The sequence below is a fragment of the Anser brachyrhynchus genome (assembly GCF_964034855.1).
Source record: "Anser brachyrhynchus genome assembly, chromosome: 1".
Lineage (NCBI taxonomy): Eukaryota > Metazoa > Chordata > Aves > Anseriformes > Anatidae > Anser > Anser brachyrhynchus.
In genome coordinates, this window is record NC_137694.1 from 8,552,980 (window position 1) to 8,572,008 (window position 19,029).

The following is a 19,029-nucleotide window of genomic DNA, read 5'->3' on the forward strand; positions in this document are numbered from 1 at the left end:
CTTTGACTGGAATACTAAATAAGCTTTATTTGCAGGGGAAAGATTTGTATTTCCAAAAATAACAGGTCCATTCTAAATGACTGAGTTTCCTGTCAGTGTCTTCTCATGAACTTGCAGGTCTTGGTTTTAGTCAGGATAGAGTTAATTTTCCTCCTAGTAGCTGGTATGGTGCTGTGTCTTAGGTTTAGGATGATAATAATGCTAATAACACACCGATGTTTAGTTGTTGCAGTTGTTCTTACACAGAGTCTAGGACTCCTCAGTTTCTCATACCACCCTGCCAGTGAGGAGGCCGGGGGTGCACAAGAGGCTGGAAGGGGACACAGCCAGGACACTGACCCAAACTGGCCAAAGTGATATCCCATATATCCTGATGCCATGCTGAACAATAAATATGGAGGAGTTGGCTAGGGGGATGGTGGCTGCTGCTGCTTGGGGTCTGGCTGGGCATTGGTCAGTGGGTGGTGAACAATTGCATTGTGCACCACTTGTTTTGTATATTCTTTTATCTTTTTTATTACTATTATTTGCCTTTCCTTTCCTGTCCTATTAAACTGTCTTTATCGCAACCCATGAGTTTTACCTTTTTTTGGATTCTCTCCCCATCCCACTTGGGTAGCGTGGGCAAATGCCTGTGTGGTTATGAGCTGCCTGTCAGGTTCAACCACAACAATGCTATAACGGACAGTTAAACTCATAAGGTATGCAGGTCATGCAACCTGAGCCTTGGAAGAGGAAGGAAATGTTTCAGGACACTGAAGAGGAAGATCCTTTCCTGACAAATATTACTTTCTAATAAGTCTGAAAACTCAGATGCTTTCCAAGTTGCTGGGGCGAGGTGGGGAGAGACTGGGTGGAAAGAGAGAGAGAGAGAGAGGCAGTGGTCAAGTGAGGGGAAACAGTCTCAAACTAACAAAAAAAAATGGTCTTATAGAAAATGTCTGCAGAACAATGAGTCAGAAATCTCCTTCTATTATTATAGTATCTTCACAACTCAAGATTTTTTTCAGGTATTTATCCTGAGAGCACCTTGCTAACTAGAGAAGGAAAGAAGACATACAAAGATATGACCAAGAAGGCAAGAGAAATTGCAACAGAAAAAGAAAGTTAACCCAGGCTTTTGCTCTCTCCACTTCCTGTCCTAATTAATTACATTTGTCCCTGACCAAAGAATGAAACATAAAACTAGGGAGGATGACCTAAGAAGAACTGGAGAACTTTTCTCTTTAACTTGAAAGAATCCAGCCTGCTGATGGAAGAATATAGTGATCAAATAAGTTAGGTAGACAAATTTCTGTAATTCAGCAAGACTAAAAATACCTTAATAGCGTAGCTGCAGCTGTCTCTACAGCATGGGAGATTGCCTCATCTCTTAAAACCCTAGAGTCAAGCTTCCATAAGAAACAGAAGACCATATTAGGTGGTTACAATGATGAAAATATTCATAGCAGATGATGAGACAAACAACCACAGAAATGCTCATGTGTTTTTTGATGGAAGGACTCCACCCTTGGTACCCCTGCACTATATATTAATATTTTTCAACATCTGCTACCCATCTTCTTGATGGTAGGATATAAATAGGCTGTTTTTACCTTATTTTTGTACCGGGTAGACCTATATCTCAAGGGCCACTGTGATCTGTGTTTTTGCATTACTTTCACTATAATTATTCTTGGGTATTTGTAATTAAAACCGTCTGAGACAGCTACAAACTAGAGACATCTCAGAAACACAGGCAATTTAAATGGTGGTTATGTAGCATGAGTCATAATGATGAATTTGAAATTCTGGCAAATAAACTTACTCCTTAAAAATTCAACTGCTTCTCCTTTTTACTTAGTATTTTTTTCAATGGAGTTCTAATGAGTTAATAATCAATCAAAGAAAGATCTTCCTACATTCTGTATTTGACGTTAATCTGGTGAATATATCCCAAAACAACAGAGTAACTTTACCACATTGGTCTTAAAGAAATTTTGGAGGATGCTTCAAGGTCTGTTTGGAACCAGTGGCGTGCATGGAACTGGTTTGGCACCTGAGGATTCAAATAGATACTCAGTATAATTTCCATAAGTAACTGTGTATCCTACTCCCACAACTTATCATGAATTAATTATCTGAAAAACAGAGAAAATCACAGTAGATGTTCACCTTTAAGGACTTGCCAAAACAGCCATTCCAGACATAAGACATTATGACAAAAGATCTACAGTTGTCATGTACCATGGAAAAAAAGAGGTTTGGGACTTGAGAACTGCAATGTTCTGCTGTCAATTATATACCCAATTGGAGTTGCTGATAATTTTCTTTTCCTGTCACACTTAGGTGACATTTCTGATCACAGAAACTAAAGCAAAGGCCTCAGGAAAGAAACAGAAAAATACAGAATCATAGAATACCCTGAGTTGGAAGGGACCCACAAGGATCATCAAGCCCAACTCCTGGGTCCACAAAGGATCACCCAAAAATCAGACCACGTGTCTGAGAGTATTGTTCAAACTCTTCTTGAACTCTGGCAGGGTTGGGACTGTGACCACTTCCCTGGAGAGCCTGTTCCAGTGTCCAACCACCCTCTCGGTGAAGAACCTTTACTTAATATCCAACCAGGACCTCCCCTGTTGCACATTCATGCCATTCCCTCAGGTCCCGTACAGAAACACAGAATCTCAGAATACCCTAAACTGGAAGAAGACCTATTCTGAGAGGAAAAAAAAGTGAAGCTCTAACCCAACTATCTGATGCCTGGTCTATTGAGAAGATCGAGACAGAATCTCCTGTGTCTGATTTATAAGGGATTTCGAGACAGAAAGAATTTCTGAATATCTTCATCTACATAAAATGTAGCAAACAGATTAAAGCAAGAATCATAAATGTGAAAGAGAGCGTTTGCTTTCTGCCTCCACTGAAATGACTTCCCAAACTAGTGACAATGATTCCCTGGTCTATCATACAAGAGAGCCACAGCACTGCTCAAAGGAATAGTTGGAGACAACAGGGAGCAAGAATAGGCAACTGAAACCACACAAAAATTCAGAGCTATAAAATATAGCAGAAGGAAAAACACTGTAAGTGAGAAGAAGACTGAGACACATCATTAATTAGTAATGCCCTTTGACATGAAAACATCAGGGGATTTAAAAAACAGTGGTAGGTCCATGAAGTTGGGTTTCTGTGCCTACTAAGCATACTTTGAGGAGAGAAAGAACTTGTCTATAAGATGTTTGTATGAGGGTGTGGGGTGTTGCTTGGGAAAGGGAGGCTTCCTTCCTTCAAAAGTTTTTATTCCTTCAGTCTTGGATCTAATGAGAACCAAATGGTTCCTGGATGTAATTATTTTATAGGGTCTGGTGAACAGACATTAAAACGTTCACCTGCTGTAATCTTAGCTCAAACACGGCTTGCACTGAGGAGGAAGAGTGCAGTGTCCTAGAGCCTTCTGGAATGAAATCTTTCAATTTATAGATAATAAATCACTTAAAGCTGAAAACCACATTTACATAACACCTCATTGAGCCTTTTTAAAAACATTTTCTCTTGGTCAACCACATGTATAAACAGAGTTGAATCAAAATGATTTGTCTTGTTGATAATGAGAATAAAAGCACCAGTAGCAGGATAATACTATATGCTTTCAGAAAAATCTTGTTAATGGTCTCTAAAATAGCTCCCATTGTTCACACAAGGGAAAGCTTTGTCCTTTTTTTCATTGTTGTTGTTAGACTGGAGGGAAGACACATTAAAGGAGAAAATCTTCAATATTTTTTTTTAAAGGACAGATTTATTGGTTAATAGGTGTGGGTGAAGGAATGTGGAGGAACGCTTTCAGGAAAGTGCTATCACGGTGAAAGGTGCTAATGTTTTTTTCATTGGGGATTACTTATGTAGATAACCCAGGATGAAACCCTTAAAGTTATGATTAGAAACAGAGGGACGTTACAGATATGCTGGGGGACAGAGCACTTTCTCCCTCTCTCTCCCCCCCTAGATTATTCTGTTCTTGCTTTTCCTTCCAGAATAACTTTTTAGAATTTATGCTCACAAACAGAATCACCTTCCCAGAAATCTTTAGGAATCTAGGAATCTTTAAAATCCAAAATTGTAGGTGCCAAGGAAGGAGAAAGAGAGAGCTGGTAAATCACTTAGAACTGTGAAAGAGGAGAAAGAGGAGGAGAAGGCTACCACTTTCAAGGACAAGGCAAATTGTTTTGGTGGAAGTGTCTGCAACAGTAATAGATTCTCAGCTATATCTTGTTCTCCTATAGAAGCACTTTTATTTTTAAACAAAACCTCTGATAAATTACCAAATATTAGAGAAAAGAGAAAAGTCAGATTATGAGAGAGAAAAGTTGGAAAGATTGTTAGCGAAGAAGCATCTCTGAGGCAAAGTAACTCTCTAATCACCCACATTGCAAACTAGTTGCATGATAATATTTTGGTTGCTTTCTTTTACGGATGTCGCCCAGTTTATTCATATGAAAATCTCTTTGTAGTCAGTTAACTGCAACCCACATCTCAGAGATGACTTTATTTCTTGTGAATATATTGAGAAAAAAAAAATCTATGTCTTCTTTCAAATTAACTTACACAGATTTCTGGTCTTCATGTTGAAAAGACAATATTGCAAAGCAAAAAAAAAAAAAAAAAACAAAAACAAAAAAACAAAAAGTACCACAAAAAAATCCTTCAGAAAAGATATTTTGCTGCATGTACCTCTAGAGCAAAATATGAGATGTTGTGGTATCATAGCAGGGCTGAAGAGCCAAACTATTGCTCAGGCATTTCTGAGAAAGTATGTCTCCCATAGAACTTGTTTCAGAAATTTAAGAAATAGTCATGGTTATTTTTGCATGTCAGGGCAAACGAGGTGTATTGCTTAGCCAGGACTTTTAGGAAATGAGACTGAAAAGCAATGAGCCATACTTTAGACACAAGACATACTGGCAATGTTCTTTAGAAAGAAGTCAGGCCATTTCCTGGAAAATTCAAGGTAAACAAGAGATCAAAACAACAACCTCATCCAGCTGCCTTCCTTCTGACAGCTTTCAAGCTCCTTCATCATGCACTAAATCTAACATTACGTGTAAGTCCATGCAAGAATGCTAATTAAAACAATGTACCTTTCACATATTCTTATGCCTTCCAGGCAGCAAGAACACAACAGACTGCTGCTGTTCCAAGTTGCTGTATGGGAGGATAAGAGGTAATTGACCCTGCAGTTGTTAGGTTAATTCATAAAGGGAAATCTCTTGCACAACTGTTGTTTCATCTGCTCTCTCTCTCTCTCTCTCTCTCTCTCTCTCTCAGAAAAAAAAAAAATAGCAGAAGCATTCCCTTTATATAAGCTATTTGTATACAGTCATGAAGACTAATTACTTAAATGAAGAGTTCCATAAGCACAGGAAATAAGGAAACCTTGTGCTCCATATATTTCTGCTTTATGCTTGACTGACTTCAGAGTCTAAGAAAGCACAGGCTTCATTTGAAAGCTTTCCTGTCTGGGAACTTGTTAAAGCCTCTTCCCATGAGACAGAGGCATGAACTTGAACATCGCCATTTTTCCTCCATTAGGCATAGCGTGCAGGTTCTCTTCCTGTAGCTGGTCATCCATTTTCACAAAACAGGTAGGAGCTTAATTATTTTTGATACTTCCACTCCCCTGTTGAATTCCTTTAATAAAGTATCAGTTTCACTGGGAAGAGAACGGAAGTGCAAAATTAGGAATGCACATGAATGGGCACACTGACAGAAAAAGCCTCATAAGCCTTGTTGCTATAGTAAGTCAAGTTAAAACCCCCACATGCAGATGTCAGATAAAACAATTTTCTTTACAAACACGAGACTGTTGATTTAACTCCAAGGGTTTCAAAAAAAATTATGGCATTCCGTAATAAGCAAACCCACAAAATCCTGCAGGAACCCATGAAAACTTAATTGGACTCAGCATACAGAAGAAAATGTGAATGCCTTAGTATAGTTGTTGGGTGGTTTTTAACATCTATTATTCCCTGACACAGGAAGAGATGATGTTACGTCCTTCAAAGGTTCCCTCTAAGCAGCATGAGATGAAACCTCTGATTTCCGATTACTGTTTGCTTATCTGTTGAAGAGAGTGTAAGCCACAGTATTTGGATTTAAACATGAATCTAAAGTCCCTAAAGGTGCTTGTGCCTGAGGTTTTAGGTCTGATTTGTTTTAGAGATAGAATGACCACCTACATGCATTTATCTAGATCCCAGGCTAAATTTTATGTGTAAAAGCTGGGAGAGTTTTGGGTTAAGGTTACTAAGGAAAAAAAAAAATCTCAATCAAGTTAAAGTTATCAAATACTCATCATTTAGCTTAAGGCAAAAATTCAGAGGAATTTCTGGAATGCAGACAAGGATTGTCTAAAAAAATGAATTGAAGAGTTGAGTCTAGCCCTTTAGGAGAAAGTCTCAGTCAATACTATGTGTTTGTTTGTTTGTTTGTTTGTTTTTATCTGAATTAAAAAATACTCTTTAAAAAACTGTGAGGCTGCCTCATAAATCAGCTTAACATCTACCTCTTCCCACCAGCATCTGTTGTCTCTACTGCATCTTGGAAAATCAAAAATGTATTTTCATGAAAAAGATTTTGAGATTTTGAGGCTTATGTACACAAATCCTTACAGTTGATAAATAGCATATTTTTGTCAGAACTTTGAACAAGTTCTAGAATACTCATTGTTAATTTGGTTTGGTTATCAGATAATTGGTAAGGAATGTAATTTAAATTCATTAACACATTGTTGTTCAGAGATTTCCAAAATGTTTTGCTTAGAGGCAAAACTTCTCAATGATACAAATTCACACAACACTTAATTACATTATCTATCATTCCCTTAAAGGTAGTTTACATATTATGTTAGAGCATGAAGGGAAGAGCAAATCTGCTGTACCATCTAAGGTATACAGTAACGCTATCTGCAGCTGTTCATTCTTCAGCTACTTTTAAAAGCACTTTCTTCCTAATTGGGCAGTTACCTCTAGTGACTGACTAATTTATCCACAGTAAGAGCTGAATATCTTTCATGTTAGCCCAAAGGCTACTAATTTAGGGAGAAAAAATGTAGGATTGGTTACTGCATTCTTGACTTACATAGCTCCCATACTTTTACTGAAGATTCATGGTGTTTAGTGGTGTTTCTCCCCTTTTATTCAAAGCACTGGAACTCAGATTTACATGAGATTCCAGCTTTCATCTTTTCTTCATTGGGTTTGATCTGCTACTGATTTTATTAAAAGTTCATATTGGTAGTCATTACAGCCTACCATGTGTTAGAATATTCATCATCCTTATGTTATGCTGACTTTTTATATGCTAGAGGCTCAAAAATAAGTCATTATTTAGTGCTTCTGGGTGCACCAATACTGTTAAATGTTTACAGAAAAGAAGAACAGAGTAGATCAGCAGTGTATGATTGATCTGCTGATGGTCTAAATTCATTTAATTCAGACATCAGAAAGCTCTTAAGCCTGAAACCTTGTGTTTTTACAAGAAAGTTCAAGTTTTCTGTCTTCTGCATGAGATCTATGCATTAAGGGCACAAAGGAAAGAGATTATTCGTAGATAGAGGGAGGAAAGGAATCAATCCACTCTACACTGATTTTCAGTCTTATTACTGTTAAATAGTAGAGTGCTTATCTTGAACATAGAAAATGGCCAATTCTGGGTTAACCATGTGCTTTTCTTATTTCTGTTTTTCAAAATAGCTGCAGAAAGTGAAAATAATCTTAAGGTTTATGTATTCTTACCTAGTAAACTGGTCTGGCATATAGATAGTGAAAGATTAAGCTGGCTAAAGCCATCTAGTTTCCCCTCATTTTGCAATTGCATTAATTGCTTCTCAGATGGAACCAAAATGGGGGCTTGTATCTGCATTCTAAAGGATGAAAACCTACTAGAATAGGAAGAGGAAACAGAAGAGAAGTCTTGGCATAGCAATACCAGCCCATAAAGCAAGATGAAACAGAATAATATATTAATATTTTATCAATCTATAAGCAAAAAATAGGCCTTGTAAATGGTATATACATTCAAACCGTAAGGATGAGGAGGCAGGAACGATCAGTTTATGAGAAGAGTAAGACTGTAGAGACCTATATCTTGGAGAAATAACTGTGGGTTCTTTTTTTATCTTTCAATTCAGAACATACATGGAAATTTTTCTTACTACATGGAGATAAAGTCATCCAGAGAACCATGTATGGGTATGTATGACATCCGCAAATGGGCTAGTACGTTATACACTACAGAAGCACCTGATTTGTTGGGGAAATGTCTGCCAGTTTGGTGTAATTACATGAATTGCTCTTTATTTTTTGGACAGTTGTTCAACTGCCCTTTACAGTCTAAAATTAAAAACTTGAATGAAAATACATTTGCAGCTGAGAAAAACCCTTTCCAATGAAATATTGCATTTCTTTCCATGTGAATAGCTGTATGTGAAAAACTGTTGGTTACTCTCTCCTGTAGAAAGTGGTAGGCGATTAATCTGCTAGGCTGGTAGACCTATAGACAATTATTAATCACCTAAGTCATGGGAATTTTTCTTTCACATCCACCTTATACCTCAGAGCCTGTAGCAAAGCAGTGAAACACATAAAAAATGAAAAGATGCTCTGCATGCAATGTTTAGGCCATATCTTCAGAAGAAAAAAAGGCAAAGTTGAATTTACATTTGACAAAAAATTAAGGATAAGACAGCCTGAAACATGAGTTACTAAATCTGAGCATATCCTAGTATTTCCACAAACACCATAACTTAGTTTGTTAACTTTCAGAAAACAAACAAACAAACAAAACTGCAAACAGTCTGTCCCAGTTAAGAATAGTTTTTTCTTCTTTCTACTAGCTAATCAATAGAAAAGTATTTCAGGTAACTTACAACTCTTCAAATGACTGCGTGATTGAGGAAAATATAGGAATATATAATAGTAAGATCAAAAATTTGGAGGAAGGAGAGACATTCTGTGGAATAATCAGCAGGACAATGTAGATTCAGTTTCTAGAGGATGTCTCTGGCATATGGTGAACTGGGGTTTAGATCCCTTTTTTTCCCAGTTCACAATAGGTAATGAATCTTTTGACACTCACATTTCAGATTTTTGTCCAAAACAGTTGTTTGTAAACCTTCTTATAAAATATTTGACTAGTGAATGTCCCAGACAGAGGAGGTACATTCTACACATCTAATGTGTTAGACACACATTTTAGTTGCAGCTATATCTCCAGATTAGGTAGAAAGGTGTTGGGACCTCTGTTTCTACCTTTATACATGAATATATGTAAGCCTATTCAAGCTCTTGCTTTTATTTAATTGTGTGGTAAAGTACAGAAAATAATTCTGCAATATTTTTATTTCTGGTTGACCCAGTCCAATTTTCCAATATTTACGTGTGGTTTCACTGACAAACTGAAACATCAGCTACTTGTAATACCTTGTTTTTTGTGGTAGTTTAACCATAAACACTGGTCTCCAGGGAAGAAAAAAAAAATCCCTTAATGAGACTACACCTTTACACATGAAAGATCTTGCTTTTAGTAAGTTAGCTGTCAACAGTCTGCATAAATTATATTACTTCCAAGGCTAGCATGAACAATGCTTAAATGTTTTTTCTTGGCTACAAATAGCAGTTAAATTGAGATGTTACTTAGAAAAATAAATTTTTCATGTATTTTGGTTTCTAAACAAGACAGTCAATGTTTTCAAGACTATTGTCTTCAACTATAGACTTAGATTAGAGACAATAATTACAGTCAGATATGATTTATGGCAATAGATGCAGTTTTTATGGCAATTTATGGCAATATTGCAGTTTACAAAAGTACATTTGCCACAAGGTGGCAAACTATGTCTACATTTATACTGGAAAAAAGAGTGTAGAGGTGTCAAGACATCTCTAAAAACTTTTAATCTCCTGTGCTCAAAAAAAAAAAAAAAAAAAAAGAGTAGTATCATATCAATTACTGATAAGTTTCTGACTGTAACCGTCAAAATTGACTTACAGCCAAGAAAACAAAACTAATAAATACAACTGTCAATAGCAACGTAGATAAGTCACTGTTCTGAACCAAAGAACAAGTGCAGTTTGAAGGAAAAAGAAAAAAAAGTATTTTATCAGGGGATAACTAAAATTCCTTAGGTGACCTGTTGGGTTTTTAAAGAAAACGAGCCTGCCAAAAAGAAGAAAAAAACAGCAAGTTTTCTGTCAGTTCTAGGAGACAGAACAGGGCAAATGCTTCACAGTAGGATTTTTAGGACATTAATAAGGAAAACTAGAACGTGGATGGAAAACATCCACGGCAAAGGAGGAAATTGTCTTTTGGGGCCAACTTTCATTTGAGGATCTTATAGAAGTACTGAAGGAAAAATCTCGTGTGATTTTTGTTTCCCCTTCTGAGATTCTCCAATTAGTTTTTAGTTTAGTTTAGTTTTGTTTTTGTTTTTCCTATCAAATATAGTCATATTTTTTGTAAATTGTTTTTAAGCAATCCAAAGTGAACACTTAAGCGAGCAAATCCTGAGCTAATAGTCATGTTAGGCAGTCATCTCAATGTGGAGTTAAATGAAAAACCTGCTCTAATAGCTCTACAAATGATCCATGCAGAAGGAGTCTTTAAACAGTTGTTGACAGTTAGCAGATCTTTCCTTCCCATTTTTGAGGCATTCCAGTGCTAATGGAAAAAACAGGGGGGAACAAAAAAGTCAACAACAGAATGTTCACAATGATGTGACCATTCTACAGAGACTCTTCCTTTTTCTGACTTTATCAAAACTTCATAAAACGTACAAACCCTCACTGACACTAAGGAGTTCACATCTACGATGAGATCTAGCTTTAGGTCTTTCAATCTTTGTACTTAGGAAAGAATTTAAACTTTAAAACATTGAACTAAGCAGAAGATTAGTGTCATCATGCCATTGACAAAGTGCCCCTTGGAAAGACAAGTTTGGTTTACTACATGAGTGCAATTTTTGTAAGGAAGACTACCACAGATTCACCTGTTCATGCTGAAGCACCTAAAACTTTTGCCTCTCTTTCGAGTTTGGTGGGTAAAATAACGGTGTCCTGATAGTTGACAGATACTGAGTCATTGCTCTAAACAGCCGTGCAGCACATCTGCAAACAAGGACAGCTGAATGTAGGAATATTTTACTACTGATGAGCATCTTGGTCATGCCTGCAGGCAGTGATTGCTGCGGTAGACTATAAATAAAGTCTGAAAATGACCAATTATCAATATCATGATTATCAATAATCTCTGAAAACCAGCACAGACCCTCTGCTCATGGAGATCAGTATGGGGTCAATGTACATAGCTGGAATAAGGTTTCATCTCTAAATATAAATTTCAGACACCAAGCCCACAGGTAACAAACGTGTTAGAGGGAATATAACATCTTGGTCAACTGCAGATGGACATTCTCCACTTCCATGTGTCATTAGACTTACATAACCAGCAATGTGACCTAGCACCACTTTTCACAGAATGGCCGAGGTTGGAAGGGACCACAGAAGATCATCAAGTCCAACCAAACTGCCGATCAGGATCACCTAGAGAAGGCTCAGATCACCTTTTGGAAGGCTCAGCTGTGTGAAGGAGGTGCAGCTAGCACTGAGCAGCAGCTTTTTCTCTTAATCTGTGAGACAGCATATAGGATTATAAATTGTGCATAATAAAAAGGTGGAAACAAAGAAGCGAGATTGCTGTGTTAATAATGATAGTTTATATTTCAGAAGAAAAACACCAGCAAGAAAATCTGAAAGAAAAAGGGTTGATTCAGAGGATAGTAAATCAGCAATATTGAGGATCAGTTGTTTTAAGGAACAGCAGAATGTAATACTTCTGCACTTCACTGATGGACATCTGGCTTACAGACACTCATCAGGTGACTGTACCCCAGTACTGTGAATGTATCTTAGTCTATATCTTACTCATATCTTCATCTGTCCAAGGGCAAGCCATAGCTTTTCCCAATAACATATTTGTCCTAGCTCACGTCTGCGTGCACTAGCTAATAAATGTGATATGCTCATAAGTTCTATGCCTTATCTTTCCCTCAAGACTCCACATCTGATAGACGTTACCAAAATGAAAGTGACCCAAAGATTTGGGGTCTCTAAAAAAGGTTTGAAAGTTATGACATATATGAAAAATGACTGTGATATTGATTGAGTTAAAGAGACAGACAGATGTATTGACTGTTTAATTCCTGTAAAACTTCAGTTTTGTTTTTCTTCAGCTTTAGCTACTCTCTACTTACATTTTGGGGCCTACAGATATGTATTTTAATAGATAGATAATTATATCTTTTAAATTCTATTTTTCTCTGATTACCTTCCAAGATATTTTCTTTGACAGCATGTGGTGCTAATACTTTTGTGCAAATACGACTGTTTAAAAATAACACTGCTGGTTATATTGTTTTCACGAAATTTGTTTAATTAAGAACATTTTCCCAAATATTCCTGTCACACTAGTTTCATTAGTTTACTCTGGATTAACCTGGTCAATGTATAAAAGCTAATATGGATCAACATCCATGTGATTATTTTTTTTCCTAAAATACTTGATGTTCCACTTAGTTCAAACAGTTTTTATCATGTTCAACTGTTATTGCTAACAAAAAGTGTTAAGCTGAGGCTTCAAAATTTTTACAAGTTATTCTTTCATTTCAGCTGTTTTACTCTTGCCAAATAACTACCCCAGAGCAAGCATATGTTGAAAGAAGAGAATGTGCACAGGGAGGAAGATGTGCCTCATGTTCAGTTCATTAAGGGCGGCAACCTATCAATCAGACACAGCCCTTGAGAAGACCTTCAGAGAAGATAAAGTAAGTGCCAGACACACCCAAGACCTGGAATTCTAGTAGGGAATTTCTTTTACTACATATTATAAAATAGTAAAATAGTATAGATATCTGTAAAAACAAAACAATAATATCAAACAGTTGCTTGTTAAGATTCTAACAATAGCACTGAGAGAAGTGAGAAATGAGATTTTGATCTTGCGTTGATTTGTTGGTATGAATTTTATATGGCCTTCTGCTAAATTCAAATGCAAAGGCCAAACTGCAGGATGAATTCATATTGTCTGGTTATAGGTACAATTTAGCCAAGAAATATGTCTATTAAGGCATATACACCAAAATGTCCAGAATAAAGAAGTCCAGCTGAGTCCAGTTATTAGAATCTTTCTTTCTATACAATTTCCCCTCCACATCTATAACACAGATATACTGTAATTTCTGCATTCTTTCTAATAGTATCCTTATCTCTCAAACAGTTTTCCCTTGTTAGAGCTATACAGAACATCTTACATACGGTATCACTATTGTATCCTTTTTGCATGGATGAATAATTTTGATGTTACAGTAAACTATGAAACATTTCATAGAAAATATATTTTATGCATATGAAGTCATAGTCATCTTTTCTCTTCAGAGTTGCTCTCCCCAGTACTTTGATCAAGTCTATAGGGAAATGTAAATCTTCTTTGAAACCACCTGGCACATTTGGGACAAAAGTAATCACAGTCATTCAGATAAGATAATACTTTCTCTAGATCTACAATGAATAACCTTACTGAATAAATCTGATATTTGTTTACAGAAAGTCAGTTTGCTTTATTTTTAACTGAATTTACGTAACAGGGATATGTTATTGTAAATTCCCATACCCACAAATTCAGAAAGAATTGGAACCTACAAAAAAGAATAAAAGAAGTTAATGCATGTTTACACAACTTCTAAAAGACCTTTAGGCATTTAGATCCTAGGTAACATTTAATGTCTGTGAAATACATGTATGCATGTCACATTTTCAGAACTGGCTCAGATCACTTAGGTTGTTTTGTTACGTAATATATAGAAAATCTTGGAATTATTTCCACATGGTCAAAGTCTGAATTTGCTCCTGCAAAACTACATGAAATTATTTTCTTAGGAATCATGATTTTTAGGGGTTAAGTGATTAATAAATCAAGGTGTTAAGCACCACCAGAGCTTACAAAGGTTAAAGTACCTCAGTACTATACCTCCTATCTGAAAATATCAATTATTTCACTTCAAGGCCTCTGCTTTATTTCTGTTTTTTAAACAATTATGGACTTTTATTGCTTTTGGAGAGCAATGAACACGTCTTTGATACAACACAGTCCCTAATTTTGCACACAAAAGGGACTTTTACATAAAAATTGTAGTGTCTTTGGATCATTCGATGGGAAAATCAGAGGAGTATTAGGCATATTTTTTTATTCTCTCTGCCAATTACATATCTAAATACTTCCATGAGGAATGTCTTGACATAACAGAAAGGATAAGATTCATTCTTTGTGTGGTGATAGAGGATTATGAACTACCTTAGTAACAGAGTTTAGAACCACAAAACATTTTAGATAATATCATTTATTAACAGTGTCTAAATAATTAATAACAGTGATAGTAACTAAAATTCACAGTAGTATTTTTCCCTTTCATTCACAAACTAATCTTCTTCAAGAAGATTAGTTTAAGAAGACTGTTTAAGAAATGTATGAGAAGAATAAAATAAAATAAAATAAATAAACATCTTAAAATTTTTGCAGAACCAGTTCCTGAAAAAGTTCCAACACTGATGGGTAGCACTTTCTGAACTGTAGCCCGAAGTCCACTGTTCTGTGGTCTGGATCTCATGAGCAGAAGAGTATTTAAAGATTTTGTTTGCTTTTTTGTTTGTTTGTCTATTTCTTTGTTTGTTGTTGTTTGTTTGTTTGTTTTTAATAATATTTGCAGTTAAGAGGGCAGATAAGAAAATGATGATGCATAGAAATTGTTTTTACTTGACAACCCATTCATTTAAAATTTGGAGAACTGCTATTTTAAAACGTCTTGGTCTTTTTCCAATCTATTAAATTAAAACATTATTATTTTTATTTTTAACCATACATAGGGACTCTAGTAATACCACTGCTCTGGAGTTAGTCTTACAAAAATATCCAGTAATAAGAACAGAAGCCTATTATTTTTATTACAATGAATCAATTTAAATAGAGAGAACTCTTGCCCCGAAAAGTTTAAAATAGGAGACGAAAGAAATAGTTTGGTGCACTAGTGAAGACCGTGTAGTTCAGTGTTCAGGCACAAGAATGAATCATGCACAATCATCTTGCATTTACTGGATGCTAAGGAAACACCAGTGGTTAGGCACTGCCCCTCAGTAATGCTTTAAGCCTCCACTGAATGGATCGCCTGTTTGTGACTTTAGTTAGGGACTTATCTGTTTTTCAGCAAGCCTGTGATCCCAAATAAAACCAAAGGATGTCATTGTGTAGTGAGGAATTGTGAAACCCACACTACTTAATACATTTTAGAAAACTCTATTTCTTCTCATTTTCCCCCAAACTGGGTGAATGGAATAAAAACACAGTGAAAAAACAAATTGCACAAAATGCAGTCCAGCTGCTGAAGAAAGTGACAGGTCACCACTCAGCAAGTGTTGGAGATTCCCTAAAGAAATGTTATCAAAAGCTAAGAAGCAACTGATCAAGTGCAGAAGACATTTGAGAAATGTATACATGATGGAGGTTCCTGATCCACTAAATAATCTGAAGACATTTTCTATTAGGACTAAGACTAGGACTAAGACTAGGACTAAGACATCTTTGGTAACAGAACAGTGCTCAGATATTGTAACAGTTCGGAATGACAATAGGGGTCAAATACATTTACTTCAGCAGAGAGAAGAGGAATGCAAACCTGAAACAGGGTCAGAAGAACGAACAAAATTTCCAGTATTATTCCTGTTGCACTTAACAGACATTAAAAAAGGAATTAATACAATTTGAAGTATTATATCTATAATGTTTTGGTAGGGAGAGGCAAGGGGAATGGGGCAAGCAACATTGTCTTTTTCAGAGTAATACCAGAAATATCAAGTTAGGGATATGCATAGTCATGCATCTTTATTGGTTTCATATCTGTTAAATCATAACTCTTGTGACTTCCCTGCTTGAAGGAATTAAACATTTGTTTTGAATTCACATAGCCATTTACAGTTTTCTTATGATTCAAGCCTGCAAATATTATGTTTCCATGGATGCCAGCCTCAGATACTCCAGGAGCTTTTCAGTATAATTTCAACAAAAGCATGAAAGATAAGTGTTTCTTCTTCTTCTTCTTCTTGTTTTTTTTTTTTGTTGTTGTTGTTATTATTATTATTGTTATTATTTTTTTCAGTGAAGAGTCTGTCTGTAGCTGGTACAGACCTGGTCACTCAGCTGTTTCTCCATGAACAGGAGCAATGCTCTGCTGTTGAGATAAAGTGCAAATTCCACACAGGTATAGCTCAAGACTGACATCTTGACATCTATTTTTCATACATTCTGGTCGCTAAGCCGCCACATAAAGGACTTAGTATATTAGTAAAACAACATCAACGAAATGGTGGAAAGAGAAGCAGCAAGTCGCCAGGCTGTCTGTAAACACCTTATAAGGTACAGACTTAGAGGCAGAAAAGATAGGCAAAGCCCTGAAGGATTTCATCATCCATATTTCAAAGACACAGGAAGGTAAAGGTCCATGTTCAAATTCCACTGAGGTCATTGGAAACTCTTGCGTTCACTTTGATGAAGTTGGATCCAGACATAAAAACTAGTCTGTTTTCCCCATATTACATGACAAACGTTGCTCAAGAGAAAGGAGAAATACAGATAGACTGAGGTGCGTAGCCTGTGCTTTGCCAGCTGGCGTGGAATAAATTGCTGATGATGGTCTTGGGGAAATGGTTGGTTTGGATGTCTGAAAGCTATTGGATTTCAACTAGCTACAAAAAATCAAAAAATGTCAGAGGTAGCAGTTTGGGGCCAGCATGAACTGATGCTCCTAGATCATTGTGATTCTTACGACAGGCATTAGAGAATGTGTCTTCTAAGACCTTTTGGAAAACAAAAATCTGTTCCTCCAGAGAACATCTGAAATTATAGAGTGATCTGGGATCTTTCTTACCTGTCGCACTTGCCCCAGAGTTACTCTGAATGAATTTAAGGCTTGTCCTCTAGTTCAGGACCTAGCTAGACAGCTTAGATTTTTAGAGAACAGTTGTTGTTACATATATATATATATATATGTATATATATATATATATTCACATATTTTGAGTATATAAGTATCCCAAAATGTCACTGGATTGAGGAGGCTATTTGTGCCAGCTGTTGCTGATCATTATTCCTCCCAAGTCTGGTATGACCTGCCTTTCCTTCTGCTGGAAAGTTTCCTTCTCCTCCTATCCAGGTTTCCTATTCAGCTCCAACCACTTCTGCATGACCTTTACTTTTCCGACAGAAAAAGCAATCTAACTTCATGCTTCCTCTGTTCGACAGTAAAATCAAACACTCCCAAATTTCCATTGATCTGGAGATACAGCAATTGAGGGCTGATAATAATTTATTTATTTATGTATTTATAACCTTTTAAAATTATATCAGCCCAGTATAATAGGTGGATTATTATTATTATTATTTTGTGTGTGTGTGTGCATGTTTTTTGTTCATTTGTTTTAATTCTAATACTTTTTCTATTGTTGAGCCAAACATGAAAAAGCCTGATATTCTTTCACAGTTGAAATATGTCATGACAAATACAGTAATTTCTCTACCTTTAAGATTGTATCCTCCTTAGATAGTCTCCAGTTCAGAGAAATAGAGTGTTTCTGTTTTCTGACATAAGCACAAGGATGAGTAGAAGGACTGTGATCATGGTTTGGACTAATTGACCGGAAAGCATATAGTTTTGAAAAAGGGAAAATCTGGAATATAATTTCGATATTAATAGTCAAGAGAAGTTTGGCAGAGGGAAAGGAGAAAACCTAACAACATATGAGTAGAGGAATACTTGAAATATATATTTAAGAGCTGAAAAGAAGGGTGGGGTTGGATGAAAAACTGGGAAAAAGAACTTATGCTATCAGCCAAAAGAAAACTTTAAAGTTACCTGCAAAAGCTGTTTCCAATATATCCCTTTTCTTATTAACACCAAGTCTCAGTGGAGAAGAAACATGAACTTTTTAATTGGGAAAGAGTAAACCAGATAGCCTGATATCATTTGTACAAAGGATGGCTGCAGTTTAATACTGCTACAGGCAACAGTGAGGCTAATGTCTTTAAGCCAGCTGTATCATGAAATGTTTATCTAACTTTCAAGATCCCCACAACTATCATAATTTCTTTTCATGATTTCTCTCTTACCATTCCTTTTCCTTAGACGTCCTGTTGATGTTTCAGGGTTGACTTTCATGTTCTCCCAAGGGAATTAGCTGAAATATCCAATATGGTTTCTGTTTAGAAGCCAAAAATGTTTCAGGTCTTTCAACTTTTTTTTTTTTTTTTTTTGATGGAAGTAGGAATAAATGACATATGGAGGCTGCTTCTTATCACTATTAACAAATTGACTTAAATTGACTTTACTTTCCTGAAATATTCTATATATGAGAGTCAAGTTTTAAATAAAGATTTATCTCTTATAAAAGGATATTTATATGTCATATTCACTATTTGCCAACAGATGTAGACTGTGAACTATAGAACATATTTAAACCATGCTACTAGAGTGATAGGTATTATTTGATTTCTCAAAGTTTGCTTTGCATCTGATTGGCAAAGTTTCAATGTGTTTTGAAAAGCAGAAGCCTAATAAAAAAATGCAAAGAATACTGTTCTTACTTCATTCTTTCTGATGTTTTTGTGGAAGTTATACATAATGCTGGTAAGAAACAATCGAATAGATACCCAAGTGTATGTTGGTGACAAAAAAGGTAAGAAGTTTGCTTTCCTGACCAAACCTTCAGCAGTCAGTAATACACCCAGGGGACAGCTTGATTACATGCAAATTTGATCAGGCTGCTGTTAAAGTTGGATTCAGGACAAACTGAACTGCTTGTTGAGTGAACCACTCAAAATCAAAGAGCAGCTTGTGCATTATGTTATTTTCTCACCATTACCCAATCTCTTTGTTCAAAGATATAGCCTTGT

The 19,029-nt window shown here is 36.0% G+C and overlaps 1 long non-coding RNA gene across 1 annotated transcript; it reads left to right on the forward strand.

Annotated features, from left to right (window-relative positions):
- The first annotated feature begins 3,208 nt into the window (after positions 1 to 3,208).
- Positions 3,209 to 18,710, forward strand: LOC308194453. Its single transcript, XR_013950532.1, has 4 exons — positions 3,209 to 5,203; positions 8,171 to 8,231; positions 12,705 to 12,859; positions 14,611 to 18,710. It is a non-coding gene; the product is annotated as an uncharacterized lncRNA (long non-coding RNA).
- Positions 18,711 to 19,029: the final 319 nt, after the last annotated feature.